General features: G+C 39.8%; 1 non-coding gene across 1 annotated transcript; it reads left to right on the top strand.

Annotated features, from left to right (window-relative positions):
* The first annotated feature begins 12,697 nt into the window (after window positions 1–12,697).
* TRNAQ-CUG (transfer RNA glutamine (anticodon CUG)) lies at window positions 12,698–12,769 on the top strand. The gene has a single exon. It is a non-coding gene; the product is annotated as a tRNA-Gln (tRNA).
* The last annotated feature ends 6,977 nt before the right edge of the window (window positions 12,770–19,746 follow it).

The raw sequence follows: 19,746 nt of genomic DNA, 5'->3' as shown, positions 1-19,746 counted from the left end.
ACATGTGAAATGATGCAAACTACAATTCTGTCAATGATATATGCAATATTGGGAACAGGTTACAATAATCCCACTATTCATTTGCAATCGGTCATTTGCTTTAAAACCAATACAAATTTTTATTCCAGACCTTGGGGATCAAAAAGCTACACATCGAAAAAGGCTTCAAATGGAGCACCTCGCTGCCATTAGAGCATTTGAATTGCATCAGTTTTTTTTTTTTTCATGATTGAAGGCTCCAGACACGGCCTCCATTGTCCTCATTGAGGCCAGCCCTGAAATAAAATAACTGCATAAAGACAAATGAAAGAGAGGGAATGTGAAGGTGAGAATTGAAAATGAGGATGAAAAGTGTGTGATGAAAAGTGTACGATGAAAAATGTGTGATGAAAAGTGTACGATGAAAAATGTATGATGAAAAGTGTACGATGAAAAGTGTACGATGAAAAGTGTATGATGAAACGTGTATGATGAAAAGTGCATGATGAAAAGTGTATGATGAAAAGTGTGTGATGAAAAGTGTATGATGAAAAGTGTGTGATGAAAAGTGTGTGATGAAAAGTGTGTGATGAAAAGTGTATGATGAAAAGTGTATGAAGAAAAGTGTGTGATGAAAAGTGTATGATGAAAAGTGTGTGATGAAAAGTGTGTGATGAAAAGTGTATGATGAAAAGTGTATGATGAAAGATGAAAAGTGTGTGATGAAAAGTACAAGATGAAAAGTGTATGATGAAAAGTATGAAATGAAAAGTATATGATGAAAAGTGTATGATGAAAAGGGTATGATGAAAAGTGTACGATGAAACGTGCATGATGAAAAGTGTATGATGAAAAGTGTATGATGAAAAGTATAAGATGAAAAGTGTATGATGAAAAGTGTATGATGAAAAGTGTGTGATGAAAAGTGTATGATGAAAAGTGTGTGATGAAAATTGTATGATGAAAAGTGTATGATGAAAAGTATAAGATGAAAAGTGTATGATGAAAAGTGTATGATGAAAAGTGTATGATGAAAAGTGTGTGATGAAAAGTGTATGATGAAAAGTGTATGATGAAAATGTATGATGAAAAGTGTATGATGAAAAGTGTGTGATGAAAAGTGTACGATGAAAAGTGTATGATGACAAGTGTCCGATGAAAAGTGTACGATGAAAAGTGTGTGATGAAAAGTGTATGATGAAAAGTGTATGATGAAAAGTGTATGATGAAAAGTGTATGATGAAAAGTGTATGATGAAAAGTGTGTGATGAAAAGTACAAGATGAAAAGTGTATGATGAAAAGTATGAAATGAAAAGTATATGATGAAAATGTATGATGAAAAGGGTATGATGAAAAGTGTACGATGAAACGTGCATGATGAAAAGTGTATGATGAAAAGTGTATGATGAAAAGTATAAGATGAAAAGTGTATGATGAAAAGTGTATGATGAAAAGTGTGTGATGAAAAGTGTATGATGAAAAGTGTGTGATGAAAAGTGTATGATGAAAAGTGTATGATGAAAAGTATAAGATGAAAAGTGTATGATGAAAAGTGTATGATGAAAAGTGTATGATGAAAAGTGTGTGATGAAAAGTGTATGATGAAAAGTGTATGATGAAAATGTATGATGAAAAGTGTATGATGAAAAGTGTGTGATGAAAAGTGTACGATGAAAAGTGTATGATGACAAGTGTCCGATGAAAAGTGTACGATGAAAAGTGTGTGATGAAAAGTGTATGATGAAAAGTGTATGATGAAAAGTGTATGATGAAAAGTGTATGATGAAAAGTGTATGCTGAAAAATGTATGATGAAAAGTGTATGATGAAAAGTGTACGATGAAAAGTGTACGATGAAAAGTGTACGATGAAAAGTGTATGATGACAAGTGTCCGATGAAAAGTGTACGATGAAAAGTGTGTGATGAAAAGTGTATGATGAAAAGTGTATGATGAAAAGTGTATGATGAAAAGTGTATGATGAAAAATGTATGCTGAAAAATGTATGATGAAAAGTGTATGATGAAAAGTGTACGATGAAAAGTGTACGATGAAAAGTGTATGATGAAAAGTGTACGATGAAAAGTGTGTGATGAAAAGTGTATGATGAAAAGTGTATGATGAAAAGTGTATGATGATAAGTGTGTGATGAAAAGTGTATGATGAAAAGTGTATGATGAAAAATGTGTGATGAAAAGTGTATGATGAAATGTGTACGATGAAAAGTGTACGATGAAAAGTGTGTGATGAAAAGTGTACGATGAAAAGTGTATGATGAAAAGTGTATGATGATAAGTGTATGATGAAAAGTGTATGATGAAAAGTGTATGATGAAAAATGTGTGATGAAAAGTGTATGATGAAAAGTGTACGATGAAAAGTGTGCGATGAAAAGTGTACGATGAAAAGTGGACAATGAAAAGTGTACGATGAAAAGTGTACGATGAAAAGTGTACGATGAAAAGTGTATGATGAAAAGTGTATGATGAAAAGTGCATGATGAAAAGTTTATGATGAAAAGTGTGTGATGAAAAGTATGATGAAAAATGAAAAGTGTGTGATGAAAAGTGTATGATGAAATGTGTGTGATGAAAAGAGTATGATGATAAGTGTATGATGAAAAGTGTATGATGAAAAGTGTCTGATGAAAAGTGTGTGATGAAAAGTGTACGATGAAAAGTGTACGATGAAAAGTGTACGATGAAAAGTGTACGATGAAAAGTGTACGATGAAAAGTGTACGATGAAAAGTGTACGATGAAAAGTGTACGATGAAAAATGTGTGATGAAAAGTGTATGATGAAAAGTGTACGATGAAAAGTGTACGATGAAAAGTGTACGATGAAAAGTGTGTGATGAAAAGTGTATGATGAAAAGTGTATGATGAAAAGTGTATGATGATAAGTGTATGATGAAAAGTGTATGATGAAAAGTGTATGATGAAAAGTGTATGATGAAAAGTGTGTGATGAAAAGTTTATGATGAAAAGTGTATGATGAAAAGTGTATGATGAAAAGTGTATGATGAAAAGTTTATGATGAAAAGTGTGTGATGAAAAGTATGATGAAAAATGAAAAGTGTGTGATGAAAAGAGTATGATGATAAGTGTATGATGAAAAGTGTATGATGAAAAGTGTATGATGAAAAGTGTGTGATGAAAAGTGTACGATGAAAAGTGTACGATGAAAAGTGTACGATGAAAAGTGTACGATGAAAAATGTGTGATGAAAAGTGTATGATGAAAAGTGTATGATGAAAAGTGTGTGATGAAAAGTGTACGATGAAAAGTGTACGATGAAAAGTGTACGATGAAAAGTGTGTGATGAAAAGTACAAGATGAAAAGTGTATGATGAAAAGTATGAAATGAAAAGTATATGATGAAAAGTGTATGATGAAAAGGGTATGATGAAAAGTGTATGATGAAAAGTGTATGATGAAAAGTGTATGATGAAAAATGTGTGATGAAAAGTGTATGATGAAAAGTGTGTGATGAAAAGTGTACGATGAAAAGTGTACGATGAAAAGTGTATGATGAAAAGTGTGTGATGAAAAGTACAAGATGAAAAGTGTATGATGAAAAGTATGAAATGAAAAGTATATGATGAAAAGTGTATGATGAAAAGTGTATGATGATAAGTGTATGATGAAAAGTGTATGATGAAAAGTGTATGATGAAAAATGTGTGATGAAAAGTGTATGATGAAAAGTGTATGATGAAAAGTGTACGATGAAAAGTGTACGATGAAAAGTGTATGATGAAAAGTGTGTGATGAAAAGTACAAGATGAAAAGTGTATGATTAAAAGTATGAAATGAAAAGTATATGATGAAAAGTGTATGATGAAAAGGGTATGATGAAAAGTGTACGATGAAACGTGCATGATGAAAAGTGTATGATGAAAAGTGTATGATGAAAAGTATAAGATGAAAAGTGTATGATGAAAAGTGTATGATGAAAAGTGTGTGATGAAAAGTGTATGATGAAAAGTGTGTGATGAAAAGTGTATGATGAAAAGTGTATGATGAAAAGTATAAGATGAAAAGTGTATAATGAAAAGTGTATGATGAAAAGTGTATGATGAAAAGTGTATGATGAAAAGTGTATGATGAAAATGTATGATGAAAAGTGTATGATGAAAAGTGTATGATGAAAAGTGTATGATGAAAAGTGTATGATGAAAAGTGTATGATGAAAATGTATGATGAAAAGTGTATGATGAAAAGTGTATGATGAAAAGTGTATGATGAAAAGTGTGTGATGAAAAGTGTATGATGAAAAGTGTATGATGAAAATGTATGATGAAAAGTGTATGATGAAAAGTGTGTGATGAAAAGTGTACGATGAAAAGTGTATGATGACAAGTGTCCGATGAAAAGTGTATGATGAAAAGTGTCTGCTGAAAAATGTATGATGAAAAGTGTACGATGAAAAGTGTGTGATGAAAAGTGTATGATGTTTGTTTGTAAAAAAAAATTTAAAAAATGAGAGGTTGAAGCTGGCCCTTATCTATAGTTTGAGTGAGACAGAAAGTGAGACCAGCAATCCCGACACGGAGAGTGTAAGATGGTTCCGGGCACCACTTTATCGCTCCTAAGTCAGGATGGTAGTATGACCCTGAGCGGTTGCTGTCTACAGCCTACTGCCTAAAAAATAGGTCCAACTGGATGGGTGTTTTTTTTAGAAGACACCATCTCCTTTCCGGATGGCGGTTGGCTCATGAGAGGAGCTCATCCGCCCTTTGACAGGTATTGTTTTTAGTCCTGCAGGGTGTCACAGTCACCCTCCCCACTGGCAAGCCAGTGAGGATAGTCGGTTTAGTCGTCGACTACCCGACCAAACGGCAGGTCGCACTGGGTTACATATGTTACTCGTGGCATTCAATGTACTGTCATGATGTCATGGGCGATGTGGCAATAAATGTAAATTGTTGCTCCCAGTTTGCCAGTTCAATGACAGAAGATGCCATTTGTATTTTTCCCGCCTACATCCCCACCTCGTTTAGAATCCCATGAAGGTTCGGACAACTTGCTGGTTGTTATTATGGTAGAACTGATCTGGTGGAGAGCCACACTTGATGCAGAATGGCTCTCGATATTATGACACCTTTACAATTGCGTTTGAAAAGAAAATCATTGCCATTTAATGAGCCATCCTAGATTGGAATATCTGGAGTCACCAAAAACGGTACCAAAGAGGTATTTGTGGTCAACCTCACACTCACCTGTGCGGAGCGTTCAATATTGTCAGCCTGCAATTGGTGGTGTTTCGCGTTTGTATTTGAAACGACAGCAGAAATGTATGACTAATGGCATTTAAAGGATTGATGATGAAGATAATGACTTATGATAACTTCTTCTGAACTTCTTCACCGAGCTACCTTCTGCGTGGAGAAAGGAACTGTCGATGCGATTTGCTTTGAACAATTGCAGCTTAAGTTGTGACTCACAACTCGCACTTTGACAGAACATCCCTCTGAACGCCCCCGCCCTTTTTTTTAAACGCAAACACAGCGCGTGCAGGAAGCAACAACAGGTCGCTGCGCAAGCCCTTCAAAAGGCAACAAGCGCGCGTTTTGTTCGAGCGTCCGACGGACGTTTCCGCGCACAGAAACTGAGCACGTGTTGGGGAAAGAGAGCTCGACTGTGTTGAAATTCGCCCAAATTGCTATTTATTTCATCCTTTCTTAAAGCAAAGAAATAACCTTTGTGTCGCCGCAGGCAATGCGCCTTTCCGCGTGTGGGTGGGAAAGCCACCGAGTGTATCACTTGCAGAAACATGATGCGGAAACGCTGTCACACTCCGATTGTGATTGTGCTCATCATGGCGACAGACACTTCATGAAATATGGAAACTTATTTTACAGTCGTGGCCAAAAATATTGGCACCCTTGCACTTTTTTCAAATAACTCACACTTTTCTCCAAAAATAAGTTGAAATTGACAAAAGTATTTGGTCTCCACAATTCTTTATTTCACTGTTAATATTACAGAACCTTTGTTTTTGATTCAGAACTTGATATATCCTTTTAAATCAGAAAATAAAAACAAATAGTATTGACAAAATTACTGACAGCCTAGACTTAATATTTGGTAGCACAACCTTTGGACAAAATAACTGCAGTCAAACGCTTCCTATAGCCATGAACGAGCTTCCTACACCTCTCTACTGGCAGTTTGGCCCACTCTTATTGTGCAAAATGCTCCAGTTCTCCCAGATTTGAAGAGTGCCTTCTCCCAACTGCTGTTTTCAGATCTCCCCACAGGTGTTCAATGGGATTTAGATCGGGACTCATTGCTGGCCACTTCAGAACAGTCCAGCGTTTTATCTTGAACCATTCCTGGGTGCTTTTTGATGTGTGTTTGGGGTCATTGTTCTGCTGCAAGACCCATGACCTTTGAAGGAGACCCAGCTTTCTGACACTGGGTGGAACATTGCACTCCAAAATGCCTTGGTAATCTCCTGATTTCATGATGCCGTGCACACATTCAAGGTGCCCAGTGCCAGAGGCAGCACAGCAACCACAAAACATCACTGAACCTCCTCCATGTTTGACTGTAGTGAAGGTGTTCTTTTCCTTGAAGGCTTCATTTTGTTTTCTGTAAACATGGAGATGATGTGCTTTACAAAAAAGCACTAATTCGGTCTCATCTGTCCACAGAATTTCTCCCAGAAGGATTTTGGCTTGTTCAGGTGTGGTTTGGCAAACTCCAGTCGGGCTTTCTTATGTCTCACTCTCAGCCTGGGTCTCATAGCATAGAACCCCATTTCATTGAGTTGGTGATGGATGGTGCGAGTTGAAACTGTCGTATCTTGTGTCTGAAGGTCAGCTTGAATCTGTTTGGCAATTGATCGAGGTGCTGTCTCCAAAATTCGAACAATCCTTCACTGCAATCTTCGATCAAGTTTTCACTTGCGTCCACGTCCAGGGAGGTTAGCTACAGTGCCATGGGCCTTAAACTTCCTGATAACATTGGTATAGGGACCCAGGAACATCAAGGTCTCTGGAGATGGACTTGTAGCCTTGAGGTTGTCCATGCTTGGCTACAATCTTGTGTCTGACCTCATCAGACAATTCTCTGGTTTTCTTTCTTTTCTCCATGCTCATTATGGTGCACACAGTGACACAAAACAGCAGAATGACCCCTTTTATCTATTCAAACTGGTTGAATGAGTGATTTTTACATTGCAGGCACCTGCAACTCAAAACAGGTGAGTTCAATTCCAAAGTAAAGGAGAATCACCTGCTTGGAATCTAATTATTTCGAACAACTTCTGAAAGGTGCCAATAATATTGGCCAGGCCTTTTTAGGATTTCTGTGTAGAATAAGCTATGATTTCGTCTTTTTCCTTTTTTTTTTTTGTTCCACTGCAAACCAACGAAATACATATGTGGAGAACAAAAGATCTTTTAATTTCACCAATTTTCTGGAAGAAATGGTGCATTATTTGAAAAAAGTGCAAGGGTGCCAATATTTTTGGCTATGACTGTACAATCACCATGGCCATGACATCCACAGGGTTAAAATACCTTAAGGCGACATATTTGGCCGAATTAAATTATTCCTTTAAGTTTGGAATGCAACTTGACAACTAGTGCACACTTTCAGGGTGGGAGTGAACTTTCTTGTAATACAGGAATCCATAAGGTATGATATTTAAGGTTGTGTTGTAGGATGATTGTGCTGTGCTATTTAATCCAGGGACTTTGGTCAACTTAAGTGAATCTACACAACCAACTTAACAACAACTTAATTATACTATACAGGGACATAGGTCAACTTAAGTGAAACGACACAACCAACTTAACAACAACTTAATTATACTAAACAGGGATGAAGGTCAACTTAAGTGAAACTGCACAACCAACTTAACAACAATTTAATTATACTATACAGGGACTTAGGTCAACTTAAGTGAAACTACACAACTAACTTAACACCAACTTAAGTATACTATACAGTGACCTAGGTCAGCTTAAGTGAAACTACACAAACAACTTAACAGCAACTTAAGTATACTGTCATGCGAATCCGTCAAGGTTAACACCAGGGAGCGCGGAAGACCGAACGGCTTTAACTGAGGCGACGACCAAATACGGATTTTGCTATCAACCGTGGGAAGAAGAAGTGAAGAGGAAGAGGCGGAAGCGCCTACCTAGAGCGAACCGACGGCAGCTCCGATCCTGCAGGGGATTGACTCAAACGAACACGGGTTTAACAAGGAATGGAAAGTAATGCAAGGGTTTATTTTAAATAAAGGTCGGGACAGGGAAACGTGATGATGAATCCAATAATGATCCTAAATTGGGATCCCACACACCGACTTCCAAATACGAGACAGGGAAAATGAATTACGAAAAGAACACGTTCGTCGTGTATGGGGAAATGTGGTGCGTCCTTATCTGTTTGTCGTTCAACGCGGTCCCGTCCGGCTACAAGCTCCGAGCACGAAGAATCCTCAGCCTTCTCGCTCGCACGCTCCACCCGGCCTCGATGTGACTCGCTCCGCGGCACACCACGAGGTCCCTCGCTCCAGTACCAACTGCACCAGATCCCGCTCCAAGCACCATGACGAACCGTCACCCAGCACGAAGCATGAAGGTCCAGCATGCAAGAAGGAAGAGCCAATGAAGACCAGGGACAAGAAGGGCAAGAGCTTCAAGCACAGAGAGATCTCCAATACGAAGGGGTCCAGCACGCAGAGTCCAAGAGAGAGAGAGCCAAGAGCCAAAATGTCGTCCAGCGCAACCATTTGTAACCTTCCCTCTGACGTCAGTCTTGGCGCGCCACCCAATCAGCGCCTCATAGCTTCCCGCCGTCTACCGAACCTTCTCGCGCCTTCCCTCCAATGAACAACCTCCTTCTCAGTTGCGTCTTCGTGCCTCCTGTCCTGATTGGCTGGAGGTTCGCGCCTTCCGCGCCAACCAATCACACGTTGCCTGTGGTGTGGTTACAACTCGTCTCACACAATGTTGCGAGGCCAGCTGGTGGTGCGGCTGGCGGCGGCCATCCGGCAGTGCCCCTATCTGGTTTCCTGCCGGTCTTCTTCCAAAGTCGTTGTAAGGGAAGGGAACTAATTAATGTGTGCACTAAGGACCTATCTAAGTGTTTATATGTGTGTGTTGCCATAAGGGACAGAGGAATGATTACCAGGTCTGACACACAGGGGTTTGTCTTAGTCCCTACAATTATTTAACACCCGGACATCCTTGTATGTTCACAGGTGTACACTTCCCCGACAAACCACCTAAAACATAGAACTTATTACAGGGTAGATTCCCTATCACAACAGTGGAAGCATGTTACCTATACAGATCTAACTGGCTCTAGATATTCCTTTACCCCCTGACATAACAATACTATACAGTGACTGAGGTCAACTTAAGTGAAACTACACAAACAACTTAACAACAACTTAAGTATACTATACAGGGACTTCGATCAACTTAAGTGAAACTACACAACCAACTTAACAACAACTTAAGTATACTATACAGGGACTTCGGTCAACTTAAGTGAAACTACACAACCAACTTAACAACAACGTAAGTAATCTATACAGTGACTTCGGTCAACTTAAGTGACACTACACAACCAACTTAACAACAACTTAATTATACTATACAGGGACTTAGGACAACTTAAGTGAAACTACAGAATCAACTTAACAACAACACAATTATACTATACAGGGACTTAGGTCAGCTTAAGTGAAACTACAGAACCAACTTAACAACAACTTAAGTATACTTTACAGGGACTTTGGTCAGCTTAAGTGAAACTACCGAATCAACTTATAGGCAGGTTCACTATGTATTTTTGTTCAAAATGTATGGAGATTAGCAAACCAGTACATTTTTGAGAAGCTTATTGCATCAGGTATATGAAAATCAATATTTACATTTGCGCAGATGCCTGCATAGCCGCCATTTTGGATTTTCAAAATGGCCGCCATAAAATAAGAAATTCCGAATATCTCAGCTTGTAATTGACATAGAAACTTATCGATTTATTAAGGACTTATTTATTTTCTTTCTCATCCGGGCAATATCTCAATCTCAGGCACCTTTTGAGTGAGGAAGCTGATATTTGGACATGACAATGACCAAGTGATTTGGCTGTAAAAGGTATTTGTGATTTATTGATTAATCAATTAATTATTTGATTATTCGATTAATCAGCTGATTAATTAATTTTCAAAAAGTTACAGTTTTGGATGAAATGGTGCTGGTTTAGGTATGCTATTTGCCAATTGATTAATACATTAATTATTTCAGGATTTTCATTATTAATTTAATTATTATTTATTTATTTTCATTATTAATCACTTATTTATTTTCTTTTTCATCTGGGCAATATCTCAGGCACCTTTTGAGATAAGCTGATATTTGGGCACAACAGTGATCAAGTGATTTGGCTATAAAGGATATTTTTTATTTATTGATTAATCAATTAATTATTTATTGATTATTCAATTAATCAATTATTTTATTTTTTTGATTAATTGATTATTATGACGTCATAGGTCACATCATAGGTCACGTGGTATGTACGCCATCTTGGAAAAACGTTGCACCTTTTGCCTCTTAACCTTTTATCTCTTAATTGACCTCACTGCACCTTTTACTTTTACCTCGTTGCACCTTTTACCTCTCGTTGCACCTTTTACCTCTCGTTGCACCTTTTACCTCTCGTTGCACCTTTTACCTCTCATTGCACCTTTTACCTCTCGTTACACCTTTGACCTCTTTTACCACGTTGCACTTTACCTCTTGAACTTTTACCTCTTAATTGATTATTCAATTTATCCATTTTTTTTGATTAATCCATTGTTTAGTTAATTTTCAAAAAGTTGCAGCTTCGGATGAAACACTGGTGGTTTAGGTATGCTATTAGCCAATTGATTAAGAAATTATTTTACGATTTTCACCCTGCGCTCGCGAAGCAAAAAGCAAGGTTAAGCGATTGGTTGCATGCGTACGTACGTGTGTGTCTGCATTTTAAAAATTCATTTTCTCGGCAATCGTTGGTGCGTTTGATATGAAATTTTCACCATAGGAGTGCCTCCGCCTGTATAATTTTTTCATTCATAAGTATGACGTCATAGGTCATGTGGAACAGACGGCATCTTGGAAAAAGGTTACACCTCTATATTACCGAAACCACTGAATGGAAAAAATTGAAACATGACTCATTGTGAAGTACTCCCCATGGGGAATAATATAAGTCAATGAGGATGTCATCAGCGCCTTCTTTATGACGTCATAGTTTGACAAGTACAACGTTTCATCCAATCACTATTAACAAAAATAATTTTCTCTGCAAGTTAGTTCGATGGACAGGAATGTTTCAGCATAGGAGCAACTCATCATGTAGAATTATTTAATGATAATTATGACATCATCGACCATGTGGTACAAGCGCCATCCTGGAAAAACCGAAAAATATTGAACCTCTCTATCTCTGAAACTGCCCCATAGAAAAAATTGAAACAGTGCGTTGTCAATACTCCCCATGGGGAATAAGATATGTTCATGATGATGTCATCATTACCTCCATTATGACGTCATAACTTGACAAATGCAACATTTCATCCAATCAGTATGAATTTTTTTTTCTCTGTAACTGTTAGTCTGATGAACACAAAAGTTTCACGATAGGAGCACCTCCTCCTGTATAATTTTTGAATGATAATTACGATGTCATAGGTCATGTGGTACAGGTGCCATCTTGAAAAAAACCCGAAAAACGTTGCACCTCTATATCTCCGAAACCACTCCATGGAAAAAATTGAAACGTAGCTCATTGTAAAGAACTCCGCATGTAGAATAAGTGGTGTTAAGCATGACATCATAATTCGACAGGGACAATGCTTTTTAAGTTTGATCAGTTTGAAATTTATTGAGCGTGATCCATGCAACAATTATATTAGAGAATATAAATTTATGATGTCATCGCTCACGTGGTCTAGCAGCCATATTGGATTAAATAAAAAAAACCATCAAAAACAGAAGAGTTGGCTTGCACCAAGTTTACTGTGTTGAGTAAGTATTCTATGAATACCGTCTAGTTATTGATATATTTTAATTACACAATTGATCAATCAATTATTGTACACCTCTCCCTCCCAATACCATCATCTCTATGCACTGCACGGCGGCCTCGCCGGGTGCCGAGGGCGCCCCGCCAATGTTATTTATTTATTGATAAATACTGGACTATACCATTGGAGGATATGTCATTTATTTATTTGGCATGAATGTATCTGTACTTGTTTTACTTTCATTTATTCCAATGCCCAAGAAATGCAGGTTTCAGTTCACAATGTCCTTCACCCCCGCCCTCCCCCCCCCCCCCCCCCCATTAACCATATTCAGATACACACACAAAAGAGGAAAATCATTGGATAAAGGTATTTTAATACTCACTTTAGTAGGAATATCCTGGGCCACATAATAATAATACATACATACATACATACACACACATACATACGTACGTACATACATACATACATACGTACGTACATACATACGTACGTACATACATAAATACATACGTACATACATACATACATACATACGTACGTACGTACATACATACATACATACGTACATACATACATACATACATACATACGTACATACATACATACATACATACGTACGTACATACGTACGTACATACATACATACATACATACGTACATAGTTTCACATGTGGTTCCATGGTGTAATGGTTAGCACTCTGGACTCTGAATCCAGCGATCCGAGTTCAAATCTCGGTGGAACCTTCAATTTCTTTCTTATTTTTATAAACCTTGCTGTTTTCATTTCTACTTCTTGGGGAGAAAATTTAACTTCCTCTCTTTCACCAATTTATTCCATTGCGAATGATAACTTTTAATCATGATGATAATTCATGTAATAATTAATTTAAAATTCCATTTAACTCTCCTAATTGCATTTCATTTAAATTTTCTGCGAAAGGCTTTATTGTACAAGATGGCCACAAGCTGCCTCCAAGTGCAGTGATAGATGTCAGGACTCCCCAAGCTGAAAATATTTGATAATATAATGAATTTTTATGTATTAATTATATGGATTATTAGGCTGAAATTGTTTCAAGTACAGTTTTATGCAGTTGTGAAGTTTTACTGTTCGCATATCCTTGTTTCAAGGGTTCTTTTCAGGATTGTCACTGAACTCCAAATTACAGCCTCGTATTGTGGTTCGTTTGTATAAATATTCCCTGGTATAGTTTTCAAAATTCCATCGAGGTTCTGTTATTATTCTTATGTGGGAGGATTAAGGTGGGAGAGCACTCTGCCAAGAGAATACACAGTTCTGTGGGATAAATATATAATCGTAGGCCTACATCAGTGGTTAACATGTGTGTTAATCCTCCTGTTATGACAATAGGTTGTGCAGCGAAATGATGTTGGTTTTTTATTTTACATCTCATAACTTGTACATATTACATATTAACCTCATAACAACAATAACAACAACAATACGATCGCTTCGGGGAAATAAAAACCACCAAGGCAGGATTCAATGTAAAATATTCACAACAACAACAACAACAACAGCAACAACAACAACAACAACACAATCGCTTCAGAGAAATAAAAAACACTGAGGCAGGGTTCAACATATTATCTTTACGACAACAACATATACACGATCGCTTAAGAGAAAGAAGCCGTTCAAGGCATGAAGGCCAAAAGCCTGAGGCCCACATCTCCTATGGCTTTCTAAAGACCGGTGAAGGCTGTCGGTTGCATCCTTTCGATATATATTTGATGATCCTTGCTTTACACTGAAGATAAAACGGAATTGTGTGTTTTCCTTCTTCTCAGCGAAATTGGCAATGCTGTTGCGTATTTGCTGAGCTGTCTTGTATATCATCATTGTGTTGTCCATTTCACTTGTGGCATCTTGCATCAAGGAAGTGTAGACCATATCTTCTTCGCAGGCTTCAGTACAGTAAAGAACAGATGGTTTTCTTCTGTCTTTCTGCCTCACTGACTTCACACTTGGTAACTCTGCAAGAATTTGATCCTTTAGCCACTGTCGTGTCAGTGTCAGAGTGTGCTTCTGTGCCTCATCACCACCACCAAGCATAGATATGTAGGTTTTTTCGATGGCATCCATGGGTAGATGAGCCTCATTTTGGGTTTGATATTCAATGAGATTGATCAGCTCAATCAAAAATGGTACTTGCATTGGTAGGTCTGTCTTTGTAGACTTGGCCCGGTTGCTGGCATCATCCCTCAGGACATGGAACACATGTCGTGTCCAGCATGGTTTGTGGTATCTTACATCTATCGCATGGGCATCACTTGGTGAGAGTGCATTGCTTCGTCTTGTCATCAATACTGGATCTTGTGAAATTTCCACAGCTCGTCTGGGTGCCTTCCCCGCATTTTCAGTTTGTACAGTGAAGAGACGCTGTCATGCTGGTCATCATCTTCTTGACATAAGAAGCAGTGATTCCTTGTCAACGGTTCTGTAGCAGATCTAGTGAAAGGTGCTGAGGTGCCTGGGGTTGCTGATTGCTCCATTTCAGAGCTTGTTCTTTTATGCCCACGCTTTTTCACAGCATAAGTTCCTGTAGACATGGCATGCTGCAAGCGGTCTCTCGCTCGCTGTATGGATATTTGATTTGTCGCATCAGAATAACAACTCCGATGCCACATGGGTTTCCTTTCAATCAATATTTCTTTGGTAAAGTCTTTGAGGCGACTTTGGATGTCAACATATTTTCCATCCTGTAAGCTCGCTCTTTCTTCCACTACATCGAGTAGTTTCTGGTATGAATCTGTTCTGTGATATTGAACAAGTGTTTCTTTGCTGGCAGTGGACTCCTGACAAAGAATGCACTGCTTCCAGTCTACTGTGTCCATGGACGACTTCACCGAACTCAACTTGCTGGTTCCCGGGTCTTCACTCATGATGACTCGGGCACTGAAAATAAAGAGAAAGCCACCACTATATTAACCAACACCAAGATAATTGTGTACTAGTTGTGTTAACATAATTTTTTATCGTATAAAATCAAATATTGAAAAATGCTGCGAAAATACTGCAAAATTTTACCCAAGTATTTAAATTTAACAGAAACTTTCCTCCTTCAGGATGTCTCTGATTCCTTAATATCTCTCCCAGGTTACTCCCTCCTCTGGTGTGATAGACCTGAGCCTTGTCCTGGAGGTGGGGTTGCTATCTTCATCAAAAACTCTCTTCCTCACTCTCCCTGCACTGCAGCCCCTCTCTCCACCTCACCCCAGGAGTACCTGTGGCTACGGCTTCCCCTTCACTCCCACCTTTTGTTCATATGTGTGTTGTACCATCCACCAAACAGTGATGACTCCATCTACATCTCGCTGTCTGATAATATGGACCAACTTCTATCTACCCATCCCAACTCTCTCTTCCTCATATGTGGTGATTTCAATTGTCGCCATGCCAGTTGGCTGGGTGTGGGTACCTCTCTCACCAGCCATGGCTCCTCAAGCAAAGGACCTCTGCGACTCATTGGGACTGATACAATCTGTCAATTTCCCGACCCGGATCTCACTCAACGGAGCATCTTCTTTTCTAGACTTGGTTATGACTAACTTCCCTGCAAATATCTGCTGTTCTTCTTCCACTCCAATCGGCTCATCTGATCATGTTCTTGTTAAAGTGGACATCTCTCTGACCATTCTCAGAGAGCCTCCTCAGCGTTGACAAGTCTGGCATTTCACTCAGGCCAACTGGCACGGTCTTCAAGCAGCCATCAATCATCTGGACTGGTCTCCCATCTCTCCCGCCTCTGACATCAACTCATCCTGGGAATTCTTCCAAAGTAAATTGCTCTCTCTCATGCACAGATTTATCCCTTCTCGTCTTCAGCTGTCATACCCTTCCTCCCATCCATGGTACTTGCCTTCGCCTCCTGGAAAGCAAATCAAACAGAAGGAAATCTCATTTCCTTTCACACAGCCCGAAACAAGTGTGCGTCCACATTCAGGAGAGCCAGGAAACAATATCTCTCCTCTCTCAAGACTGAACTCTCAAATCTGTCTCCTTCTTCCAAATCCTAGTGGTGTCTGGTCAAATCTGTTTCTGGTGTTTGTTCCCCTCTTCATCCCCTCCCTTACCTCAAACGGCAAAACAGCTGACTCCGAACGTGAAAAAGCTGAATGCCTCAACTCTGTGTTTGCCTCGAAATCTTGTGTCCCAAACCCATCCCTCTCTGTACCCACCGTACCCAGTCGTACCCAGCTGATCCTGGACTCTGTGTCCTTTCCTCCTGACAAGGTGGAAAAGTTTCTGTCATCCCACGACTCTTGATTCTGCAACTGGACCTGACGGCATCAGCCCACGGGTCCTAAAATCCTGCTCTGCCGCTCTTTCGCTCCCTCTCTCTGTTCTCTTCACCCTCTCTTTTGCTCAAGGTCATCTGCCATCAGCTTGGAAATCAGCCAACATCACCGCTTTACACAAAAAATGTGCAAAAACAGATCCTTGCAACGACAGACCAATCAGCCTTCTCCCAATTATCAGCAAAGTCATGGAATCAATCATTGCTTCGGATATCAAATCTTTCCTCTTCTCCAATGGCTTGATCTCTGACCATCAATTTGGTTTCAGACCAGGTCACTCTTCTCTGGACATGCTGCTTCTGCTGTCTCAACAATGGATGGAGGTCCTCAATGCCAAACAGGAAATTAGAGCTGTCTCCCTTGACATATCACGTGCCTTCGATACGGTCTGGCACCCCGCTCTGCTCATCAAACTCTCCTCCTATGGTATCCATGGAAATCTCCATGCATGTCTTGCGGACTTCCTCTCTAGTCGTAGTCAATGTGTGGCCCTGAATGGGTTTCTCTCATCTCCCCTTCATGTTCAGGCTGGAGTTCTCCAAGGCAGTGTTCTGGGCCCGGTGCTTTTTCTGGTCTTCATCAATGATCTCTCTCGTCGGTTCAGACTCGGCAACGGTTGCTCGAGTGAGATGTGCATGGAAGAAGTTTCGGGAACTGAGTGGCGTGCTGATGAGGAGGGGAGTGTCGTTGAAGCTGAAGGGAAAGGTGTATGCTGCATGTGTGAGAAGTGTTATGATTTATGGGAGCGAGACATGGGTAATGAACGTAGAGCAGCAACGAAGGTTGGAAAGGGTGGAAATGCGAATGGTTCGATGGATGTGCGGAGTATCGTTGAGAGAGAGGAAGACAAATGATGAATTGCGAAAAATGATGGGAATAGAGCCTGTGATTGATGTTGTGAAGAGGAACAGGTTGAGATGGTTTGGTCATGTGTTGAGGAAGGATGAAAGTGACTGGTTGAGAAGAGTGATGGAAATGAATGTAGAAGGAAGTAGAGGACGGGGAAGACCGAGAAAGACTTGGCCAAAGATGGTGGAAGAAGAAATGCGGGCAAGGGGTTAACAAGGAGAGATGCAGAAAATAGGGCAAGAAGGAGAAGATTGTCATGGGGACCGCCAGGCTAACCCCCGCTCTACCAGGGAAAATGGCCTTAAAATGCATGTTGTTGTTGTGTTGTTGTATCAATGATCTCTCTGACTCTCTTGAAAATCCTCTCTACCTCTTTGTGACCTGGAGGGAGGAAGTGCAAGTGATCTGGAGGGAGGAGTTGTATTGAATAGAGTGCGGGAGTTTGTTCCAGAGGCGGGAGAAAAGAGGAATGAAAGAGTGAAGGTAAGCAGAGATTCTTGATTTTGGCAGTTTCACCACAAGAGGGTTGCTGACAGATCTTGTGCATCCTGCAGGAATATTTTGGGGACAGAGCACAGATAGAGGCAGGGGGAGCTAGGCCGGAGAGGAGTCAGTAGAAGACAGAAAGACCACCAACCTGCCTGCGGTGAGTGAGTGAAAGGCCCTCAGAATCAGCTTCATCGCGGGAGATTCCAATGATTCTAAAAGCTTTGGTTTCTACAGCGTGAAGCCGAGTTAGGAGTGAGGCAGGAGCACCAGCCCAGAGGGGAGAGCAGTATTCCATTGAGCTTTGGATGAAAGTCTTGGATGTGGTGAGGAGCTCAGGTGTGCCAAGGAAGAACTTTGCACGATGGAGGATGCCCAGTCGGCGACTGGCTTTGGAGGCCAGCTTGGAAATGTGGTTTTCCCAGGAAAGATCATGGCAGATAGTGAGACCCAAAAGCTTGAGTGACAGAACTTCTTGGAAAGGATTGTTGAGAAAGTAGATGGGAGGGTTGTCCAGACAGTCTTTTCGGAGAGACATGGTGAGAGTGTGAGATTTGTCAGGATTGAAGGACATGTTCCACTTGTTTGACCAGTTTGTGATTTTTATCATGGTCTGCAGAGAGTGAGGAGGCTGCAGACTGCCGATCTGAGGGATGAGGAATGGAGCGGCAGATAGTGGAGTTATCAGCAAAATGTTAAAGAGGATTTTCCATAGTGTCAGAGAGATCATTAATGAATCATACATACACACATACACACACGTGCACAGATGAAAAAGTGTATTATTAGCTCACCTGTAACGAAGCTCACCTGTAACGAATCGGCGCGTCATCTGTCAGCCCGTCAGTCCGTAGACACTTGCAACTTCTTCTCCGAAAGCGCTGAAGAGATTGTGACCAAACTTGGCACAAATGATAATTGTTGTGTTGCGACTAAAGTTGCTTCACGGCATAAAAAAAAAATCAGGGTCTAAGGGTGTCTACCGGGGATCAAAGTGGATCCAGGTTTGACCCCTAAAATAGGAATTTGCTCTTTCCTCTGAAACTACACACACTATTTCGATGAAACTTGAACACAACCTTCATCCCCCATGATGTACCGAAGCTTGTTCATGGCACGAAGAAAATTGAAGTCTAAGGGAGTCTACGGGGGGTCAAAGCGGGTCTGGGTTTGGCCCCCCAAAATAGGTATTTTCGTTCTCCTCTGAAATTACACATGCGATTTCGATGAAACTTCTCCACAACCTTCACCACCCGTGATATACCAATGTTTGTTCATGGCATTAGAAAAAGTGGGGTCTGAGGAGTTATTAAAAAGTTCCCATCTGGTTGTAAGTGGTGGGAGATGGGGGTGGGGGGGAGTAGTCTGTGCATGCGTCCACAACCATTTCCTGGACATGTATGAACCAGTTTTGTTCATACTTGGACATTTTTTACATTTTTCATACTGTTAACATTTTTTGTTATGTGTTCTAGTGTTATTATATAAAATACACGAGAACACATAATAAACCCCCAAAATAGGTCTGTTTTTTGTTTGTTTGTTTAAAGTCTTATGATTATGTTAGTATGATTCTACATGCTGCCCTGTCTTCGAGTTAATATACACTTTCTTGCTGCGGCATGCTTTTCTTGTGTTGTAAATTTTGCACAATGGATGACCGTTGGTGCATGTTTCTCCACATTCTGATGTACAAGCCCAGATTGCACTGACCACTTTAGTTTTACCAACCGAGAGTTCATGCATATTAGTGGCATTTTCTCCAGATTGTCGACCTGCATGAACACAGTTTTTCATGGACCATCACTATTTATCATTTATGGAGGAATGAAACCCATCATTGCATAGTGCTTACATTCAGAAAGGTCACTGGGTCAAATACTCATAATCAGTTTTATAACAACAACACAAGGCTCACATAGAAGAATGAGATGAGGAGACCTAATTGTGCTTTTACATGAACTCCCATACAGGGAGGGATATTGAAAGACATGAAAAAAACCTATATTTCAACCTAAGATTGCAGCCTACATGATGAGTTACTCACTCAGATGGGAACAATA

The sequence above is a fragment of the Myxine glutinosa genome, chromosome 1 (genome assembly GCF_964187855.1).
Source record: "Myxine glutinosa chromosome 1, kmMyxGlut1.1, whole genome shotgun sequence".
Lineage (NCBI taxonomy): Eukaryota > Metazoa > Chordata > Myxini > Myxiniformes > Myxinidae > Myxine > Myxine glutinosa.
This window is presented reverse-complemented; position numbering and strand designations above follow the sequence as displayed.